This window comes from Leuresthes tenuis, unplaced genomic scaffold (assembly GCF_036924035.1).
Source record: "Leuresthes tenuis unplaced genomic scaffold, fLeuTen1.0.hap1 SCAF_19, whole genome shotgun sequence".
Taxonomy (NCBI): Eukaryota; Metazoa; Chordata; class Actinopteri; order Atheriniformes; family Atherinopsidae; genus Leuresthes; species Leuresthes tenuis.
In genome coordinates, this window is record NW_027325373.1 from 27,406,653 (window position 1) to 27,416,434 (window position 9,782).

The window sequence follows — 9,782 nt, forward strand, 5'->3', positions numbered from 1 at the left end:
ATATATATATATATAAACACACCAAAATGTTGTTCTTGTTATTTAATTTATTAAATCGCCACTGAACTTACGAGTCACTTGTCTCCTTTTTTTCTACTTGCAAACGGAGTGTGCAGCATATCAAACTTGCCAATTTGTATCAGAAAATGATTGTATGTTCATATTCACATCCACAGGCTCAATCCAGGGCAGTTTGGAGCCTGAGGGATACCACAGCAGGCAAATTTTGTCTGTTAGTGGACTTGCTGAACCAGACTAGGACAATAAGCAAATTGTATTGAGTCCTTAAAGGTGTTAACTTGCCTAGTGAGGCAAGCTAATAACAGTCTCTCTAAGACTTTCATGATGTGGGGTGTAAAGGCAACTGGTTTGTAGTCACTGAGGGCAGATGGATGGAATATTTTGGGTACAGTAAGTCTTCAACAGCACTGGAACTTTCTCTTGACTCAGGCTAAGGTTAAAGAGGTGATGTACAATCCCACAAAACTGTTGCAGTCAGGACCCTGGGGCTGACTCCATATAAACCTGCAACTGGATTCAGTCTTTCCAGCTTATTCTTCACCTGACTGCTAAAGACACACAGACTGAAGGAGGAGCAACTCATTGTGTCCTGAGGTGGAGGTGGGACAAGAAGGATATGGGTACAAGTAGAGTGTTTATCTGTGTTGCTGGATGCAGGGAAGGAGGATGCTTAGTGTTGATCCAAACTCAGCGTACTGAAAAATATGTTCAGCTCATTGGTTTTGTCCAGGATTCCACCAGTCTAAACCTCTTGCACTTTTAAGCCTGTAATTGTTTTCCATACCTGACCATACATCTCACATTGTAAAATTGGAGCTTTCTTTCTAGCTTTCTAGCTTCAATGACTGCGTCAGCAAGGGCACCAGGTAATATATACCGCTACAAGAATAACACAGGTGAACCCTCTCTGTAGATAATCCTCTCTTCCACAGGATTATACCATCTGTTGTCAATAAGCACTGCAATACCTTCAGCGTTGTTTTAATCGCTGCTCCAAATGTCTCTGTTAGCTTGTGTTGTCTTAAAGCAAGGTAGGGAGACATTGGAGTCTAGTAAATAGTCCTACAGCCATGTCTTAGTGATGCACATAATACAGCATTCTTACGATTTTTTTCTGTGTTCTCCTGAACTTCAAGCTCCTCCAATTTTTTTGACATTCCCCATCAATATTGACTGAAGACTGATTGGGACTGAACTTCCACCAGTGTCTCCAGTCTTGCTCTCGCCTGACATCCACAGCATTTCCTCTTCAAATTGCGTTGTGGAGAAAAAAAAATAAAGTAGTCAAGCTCGTCTTTGCAGCCTTTTAAGAGAATTTTATTGACACATTCAGCAGTGATAAATGTTACCAAAGCAGAATACCCAGATTCCCAAAGACAATAAATTGTTGGACAGCTCTTATACATTTTGATAACACTTGTGCATAAAAACGTGCCTCCATGTCTGTGTCTTGCACATACATCTTCTGTTATGTACTTTACCAGAGAACACTCTGACCTCAGTCTCTTATTATATGGCATAAGCAAGACATAGTAATTGCTCCCAAATATCCTCCCTGAAATCACTAATCAGTGATTTGAAAAGCTAAAAAAATGTAATAATAATTTATATAAACCACTACCATACATACCATGTACACAAAACATCACAAAAAAATAAATAACTGAACAAAATTAAACATTTGATAACTTGATTAATCAAATATTACAAAAAAAAACATAATAAATTAAACATTACTAAAACTTACGTACGTCCATGGTTCACAACGTATAGGAGTGAAAATAATAGAGGTCATATAATATATACACTATATATATATATACACTATATTGACAGGGAAAAAATTTTCTACGTCCACATCCCCTTTGGAATATGGCAATAGGAGAACCAACCTTTGAACTCCCCAAAAACTTGTGGAGTTTCTCTGAACTTCAAAAGGTCATGCCACAAACTGCCAACTTCTGCTAATTGCAATAGACAAAACTTTGAATGAATGAAGAATTAACCAAATTAATAAACCAAAAATCCTACTAGAAAATAAACAATAAATAATAACAATCATTCAACACTCAGAACATTGATTGATGAACAAAGGAAACATAACATAATGCAATACAGGATTTTTAACCATTACACATGCATATGAATATGATTATACAGTATGACCTCAATGAGATATGATGATGAGTAGTGGTACAGTGAAGTGTCATTTTCTAATGGGGAAATCAGAAATAGAAATGACAATCATATGTAGTGTAGTATGGTACAGTCTCTTCCAGTTCAATTCTGTTGCCAGCACATCACAATTCTCTATATGCACAATTACTTCCGGGTTTTAAATAAGCCAGCTCGGTAGTGTTGGGAACTTCGACTCTTTTGGCTGAATCAGATCATTTACTCTCGAACAGTAAATTGAACAAATCTTTGAACGAATCATTTCGTTCATTTTTCCAGCAGGTGGCGCTGTAGCCCTACTGTGGGTGTTGCACTAAACGGCCACGGTTCTAAACACTTAACACTGAAGGAAACATAGTTTGCTTCAGCTGAGCTGACAAAATACAAAACACAAAATGCCACAAACAATTCAAACCATGTGAAAACCTGGGAAAGCAAATACACAATAAGGTGACTTGTGTCTGTATCCTCCCTGCCATTGTTGTTTAAAGGAGACACTGACTCAGTAGCTGTCACGTGACAAATTAACGAACGCGAACGACCGTTCAGCCCTGTCACTGACAGCTGGTAGAAAACAAGTGAATGTAAAACTCACATTCATTTTGACAATTAGTAACACAATTAAGTGAGAAAAAAGTAACAATAAGTTCCCTAAAATGTTAAATAGTGCATTTATTGTGTATTATTATTATTATTATTATTATTATTATATTATTTTATGGTAGAGTATAACACAAAATCAATATGTTGATATAATTTTCAAAAGTATCTATTCACATTATTACATTATCATTTATCTATTTACACACAACACTATACATATCTACAAGAACCGAAGACCACTAATTAATTATGATTTCATGACAAATGAATGAACATCACAAATCAGACATCATTCATTTCCTCCTTTGTTTCTCAGTCCACAGTAGAGCCCTGTGCAGGACTGTTTTCTTCACCCTGCTCCCGCTGAATTTCTGACCATTACCGCCCGCAACGTGTGTTACACTCCCGGCTGCAGCCGCAAAACTTTGAGAATTTATGCCCGCACAATAATAGAAATGCATTGATTTTGTGTATTCTCCCGTCCCGCAGGAGAAAACACGTCATTTTATAGGCTATTGATAAAGAGATTGACGGACAATTGAGAAACTTCTCCAAATATCACACTTGCCTTGCTTTGTCTTTGTGCTGTAAAGACCTTCTTTGAGCTTCCTTTCCACATCATTTATTGACATCCTGTCGCTAGGATACATCCTGATCTCACAGTGTTTTTAGCCGCCAGCCGCCAGCAGTTGACTTGTGAACGAATCAAAACTGTTTCCTGTGCGAGGAGCCATAACCCGAGGAGTTGACTCGTGAACGAATCAAAACTGTTTCCTGTGCGAGGAGCCATAACCCGAGGAGTTGACTCGTGAACGAATCAAAACTGTTTCCTGTGCGAGGAGCCATAACCCGAGGAGTTGACTCGTGAACAAATCAAAACTGTTTCCTGTCCTGCTGACTGAGTTTATGCAGCAGCCGCCTGTCATATGGGGAGGAAGGGTGCTGCGTGAAAACGAACAAATCACTCACTGAGACTACTCGTTACTCCCGAGTCATATAAAAGATTATCGAACGAATCGTTTGCGAACGACACATCACCACAGCTCGGGCATTTCCGGTCCTGGTTGAGATGGCGTTCTATACACGGTGCCTGCAGGACCTTTCGCGAGTTAACATTAACGATGTACATCGCCTAATCCAAATAGATTCCAAAAATTTATCAAGCGTTTGCGAGAAGGGATTTAAGCTGTACATAAGCAGCTATATCTATAACTATGAAGGTAAGTGCAAAAGTGTAATTCTTTCTTTCTGTAAGCAACTACAGAGCTAGCTAGCTAGCTAGCTACATAAGATAAACCGTACGGATAGCGTAACATTGGTTAAAAGGAGTATGACTATGCTAACTAGGTAAGTCGGCACCATTGAAATGTATAGATACAATTCTGTGTTAAGTTGTTATTGTTGCTTCTGTTTCTCAGTTTCTGACAAGAATGAGGCAGCAGAGGTGTCAGTGAGGGAAAGCTGTTTCAGGTCCATGAGGAAGAGTGAAAGACCACAGAGCTTGAGTGTAGGGGAATGACAATCATATTGCAGTCTTACGATACCAAACATGGCATAACAGCCAGCAGGGAGTAACAGCTATTCCCCCTACACACAGCTGCACAGGGTCTAAGCTGCAATGGCACAAAACCAGAACCCAGGTAATGTTTCCAACACTAACACAATCAACTTATTATATTACATTATGTTGTTTTTCGACTTCTTCCTCGTTATGTCATGTAAGTCAGATCTACTTTCAATAAGGTCGAACATATAGCATCCTTCTGTAACCCACTCACAGGTAAGTACACACTAGGTTTGCAGGGCAAAGTAATAAAAGATTGGACACCCCAATGAGTAAAAGGAACACACAGGTGAATTTAAGCAATACTTTATTAAACACATAATAAAATAAACTATTTACAAACAGTGCCAGAAGTTACTTTTGGTCCCTTTTTTAAAATGTCTTTTTAACTGGGTGCACCCTAAATAAAATAAAATGAAACTAGTTAGATTCGATCGCTCTTGGAAGTCCTTTCCCCCCAGCCCTACCACTCTGGCAGGACAGAGAATGAAGGATGAAAAGGCCCCTCCTCAATCCTCAGATGCTCACTTGGGTAGCTCGCCATCACTCCAAATCCAGGGTCCAGAATCTCAAGGTAAAACCCAGCCAGTATAACATAACAGGGTTGATATAAATATATTCAGCTCTCTTAACTGTTTACAGTTTAATTTTTTTTTATCAATATCAATGTTTAATGCAAACTTCCACTGTTAACTTATTGAAATCGAAATAGTGAAACAAAATCATGAAATTACAAAATAGCAATCAAGAACACATATGCAAATGATTATAAACCACTCAGTTCATCACTACTATATATAATGTAACATAAAACTAACATAAATCTCTTGTCACATTATTGTTACTTCGTGCCTATACACGTAACAGCATAGTAAAAAGAATATATATCTTCATAACAGATGAACCTCAGCTAATAGTTGTCTTTCTCTCTTCATATTATGTAAATAACATGCATACATGCTCATTTTACAAACATACATTCTGGTTTTCCGTTGCTATCATTAGAAAATGCCAAAACACTATGACGTCACGCCCCCACTAGGTGGCTAAAACACCACGAGCTATTTTTCTAAAAAAGATAGTACTCACCGGGACAAGAAAATAATAAAACGAACACAAGATGTTATCAGGGTACTTCAGTGGTTCACCGAATGTTTTTCTGCTTACACAGTTCCTCCTTTTAACAATATAAAGTGTATTTTTTCACACCACTACCGCAGCATCTCACGTGAAGTAGCCGGGACATGCTTGCCTTAACCATTAGCAATTCACCTAACTGAAATGAACCAATGAAATCGTTTTTTTTTTTCGGTGGACCGGTGGACCACCTACTGAAGCAAAGAAACTCTGAGATCAAATGAAATGATAAACGAATGAAATGAAGAATAAAATAAAGAATGTAGTTTTGAATTAAATAATAATGTAGGAGTTGAATAAAAATTATTCTCAGTGAAAAATCGTGTTTCTCATATTTCAACACTTTTTCCAACAGGTTACACTTCCTTATGAGAATATGTGGTCATATGACCTGTATGCCCTAACAAAACATTAAACAAAGTAAATACATTCTTACACAACATTATTTAACAGGGCTTCGAGCCTGGTCCAACAAATGAGATGGTGGTATTGTCAGCAAGGCCCAAGGAGAGAAGACTGACTGAGGGGATCAGGTAATGTGTAGGAATGGGCAGTTTTTGTGCTACATGTATTAAAAATATGTAATTCAAATTTAAAGTAGTGTCCGGAGCCTTTATTTACCAAGCTTCCCAGGGTACCCTGCCCTCACTGGAGGCAGGCTTTTATTTGAGCGAGGCATTTATTTGTAATTCAAGTATTTTTGCTCATAATTGGGGGCCTAGCAGCAAAGCTGCGAAGGCACCCACTGTGTTAGTAGCCTTTCCTATTATTATTGGGGGCCGAGAAGCAAAGCTGCGGAGGCACCCATTGTTTTAGTAGCTTTTCTTAATATTATTGGGGGCCTAGCAGCGAAGCGAAAAACTTCTTGAACCTTAGGCAGCTCCTTTATTTCCTGTTTCACAATATTGGACAAACTGATTAATCCAGTTGTGTCTGAGTGGTCACAATGGTCAGATTCACTCAGCCTTTAGTCACACACTGTACTAGCCATCATTAATAAATGGCGAATTAAGCTTTACTTATTAAACGATCTCTGTACTTCTAGATAAAGCTGCAACCATCTCTATTACTAAAGTTTAAACATTAATTTAACGTCCGTCTGCCATCCCTTACGCGCAGCCCAGAGAATCTTTGGCAATGCTTTATGGGATATCTTGGGTGACCTGAAATGCTTTTTGAAGGTTTTTCATATAATTCAAAATGGCGGAAAATCCAAGGTGGCGCAAATGACCTTTTGAAACCAGGCAGTGAATTTGTCTGTTGAGTCTGCTAGTGTGTCTTGTCCTGCGTCCACCTCTGGCACCCTCTATACTTGGACTGAATACAGAGACTTGAACATGTTAGTGGGATCAAAGGAACTGCATTAGGCTGGTTTAAGTCATATTTATCTGAAAGATTTCAGTTTGTTCATGTAAATGAAGAATCTTCCTCATACACCGGAGTAAGTCATGGAGTTCCTCAGGGTTCTGTGCTTGGACAGATTCTTTTCACTTTATACATGCTTGCATTAGGTAACATTATGATAAAGCATGGCATACATTTCCATTGCTATGCTGATGATACTCAGCTGTACTAATCTATGAAACCAGATGAAACCAATAGGTTGGTCAGACTACAAGTGTTTCTTAAAGACATAAAGACCTGGATGACTCAGAACTGTCTGCTTTTAAATTCAGACAAAACTGAAGTTGTTCTCTTTGGACCTGAGCGCTTCAGGGAGAAATTGTCTAGTTATATAGTTACTCTAGATGGTATTTCTTTGGCTTCTCGTACTACAGGAAAGATCATATTTCTCCAGTTTTAACTTCTCTTTATTTACTCCCTGTTAAATTCAGAATTTAAGATTCTTCTCCTCACATATGAATATCATATCATATCTTAAAGATCTCATTGTAAGATATTTTCCTAACAGAGCACTTCGCTCCCAAACTGCAGGTTTACTTGTTGTTCCCAGAGTTTCTAAAAGTAGAATGGGAGGCAGAGCCTTCAGTTATCAGGCCCCTCTCTTGTGGAATAAGCTGCCAGTAAATGTCTGGGAAGCAGACACCCTTTCCACTTTTAAGATTAGGCTCAAAACTTTCCTTTTTGATAAAGCTTATAGTTAGGAATGGCTCAGGTAATCCTGAAACATCCCATAGTTAAGCTGCTATAGGCTTAGACTGCTGGGGGACCTCCCATGATACACCTTCCCTCACTTGGCTCTCTCCCCAGCTGGTCGACGCGGATAGAGTTCTAACATGCACTGACTTTCTGTGCAATGCATTACATGACCCACACACCTTTGAATAGTGTTCCAGCTTTCCACACTTGTGTTCGACACTCTATATGTTGGGAAATGTTTTGGCTTATATGATTTTCCACTTTTTCTGCATGAATTTCTCTGTCCTCACTGCTGTGGCTGACTTTTGTGCACTGAATGTATAGCTCTCTCTTGGGCAGCATTGTTCAGTTAATCAGGTAGCACTGTTCACTAGCATCTGCTTCCAACTTACAGTTACACTGCTAAACTATTTCCTGGATTTCTTGGATCAATAAAGTAACTATATATAGAGCTGGAGTGTTTTTGGTATGACTGGAGGAATAGCTTATTTTATGTTTACTGCAATAAATTACACAATGGATGCCCAGGTTTTGATGACAGGTTACGTATGTAAACACACATATGTTGCAACAGTTGACATGACAGTACATCCTTAGCCATCATAAAAACATACAGACACTAACCCTTCATCAACATCCTGTTGCTCTCTGATAGCTCCTTGACTCTAGCTCATTTCAGGTGTGCAATTGCTAAGTCTCCACTTGTCAAAACAAACCGTTACTAGACAAGTATTGAAACATGGTTGGGAGAAAAGCCACTGTTCTTAAACCAACAGGTATTTTGACCAATGTCTATCTCATATATCTCAGTAAAACCTAAAATATTGTGTCAAGTTGTTGAGTAAGCGTATAAAAGGACATAATATGTCACCTTTAAATATTATGTCCTCTGGCCTGCTTCTGATTGCTGGGGGGGTTGCTATGGATTGTGGCCCTGTACACTTATACACTCATAACTAAGCACGGTTATCATGTGGGACCTGTGCCATGTGTATTGCATGTTGTGTGCACACACACGCGAGCACACGCACACACCTCCCCACCACACCAACATAGCATGCTCGCTAAGCAGTTGTTGTTTTGTCCTGTGGTTTGAGGTCATCTATATCCACATTTGTGTCATATGTGATTGCTGCCACTTGTGGTTTTTTTTTTTTTTTTTTTTTTTTTTTCTGCTTGTCTGCTTTCAGGTGCTCCTGGTGGCTCTAAGGCTGGATTCCCCACAGAGGCTGTGGATTGTCTTCTGTTTTGTTTTTACTGGTGTAGCAGCTGGTTGTCTGTTTTTTCATTGTTTTCTCTGATTGTTTCTTTTTATTTCTGTTCCGTTTCTTTGCTCTTCCTCTTTCCCTGTCTCCCGGTCCGGTTCGGCACTATTACATGTTAAGTATTGTAACAAAAATAAATAAATAAGCAGTTGCTGGGCAAAGCAAATGCGTTTGGCACAAACGATATTCTGATTACAATTCTGCTGTCATAATGCAGGACAGGACAAGGGAAAAAAAATGTAAAATTACGTCTGCTACAGTACATAATATCATAAAAAATTAAGAGAATCTGGAAACATCTCTATGCACAAGGATCATGGCCAAAAATGAATAATGACTGCTTGTGGTCTTCAGGGGGCACTGCATTAAGAAACTCCATGATTCTGTAATGGAAGTCTGTGACCACAGTTTGTATATTGTATATATTTGAATGAGATCCGGAAATATTTGATTTCTCTGGGCCAAAACAAAGTGGAAAACTGTTCTGTGGTCAGATTTCTTTTTTGAAATCATTGAAACTGTTCTCTGGACTAAAAAAGCAGAGGGACCATCTGGCTTGTTATCAGCACTGAGTTTAAAAGCCAGCATCTCTGACTGTATGGGGGTGCGAAATTTTTTTAACCATTCATAAAGAGATGTCTATTGTTTTCACTTAGAAAGTGTAGTGTGAAGCTCTTTCAAGGTCAAAAAGCAACTACTTAGATATATGTACACTCCACACTACCTTGTTCCACTAGTAGCACACTAGTACAGTGCTCCTAACTGAAAACTTTGGTAGAAACACAAAATTTTCATGCACTATTTATCAACAGTGATAAATGTGATGCAACTTTTTTTTTTCTATTCTTACTACTCATCTGAAAAAAGATTTGTCAATGAACAGGCAATAAAAATAAACTAGGGCTGCAAGCAGCACT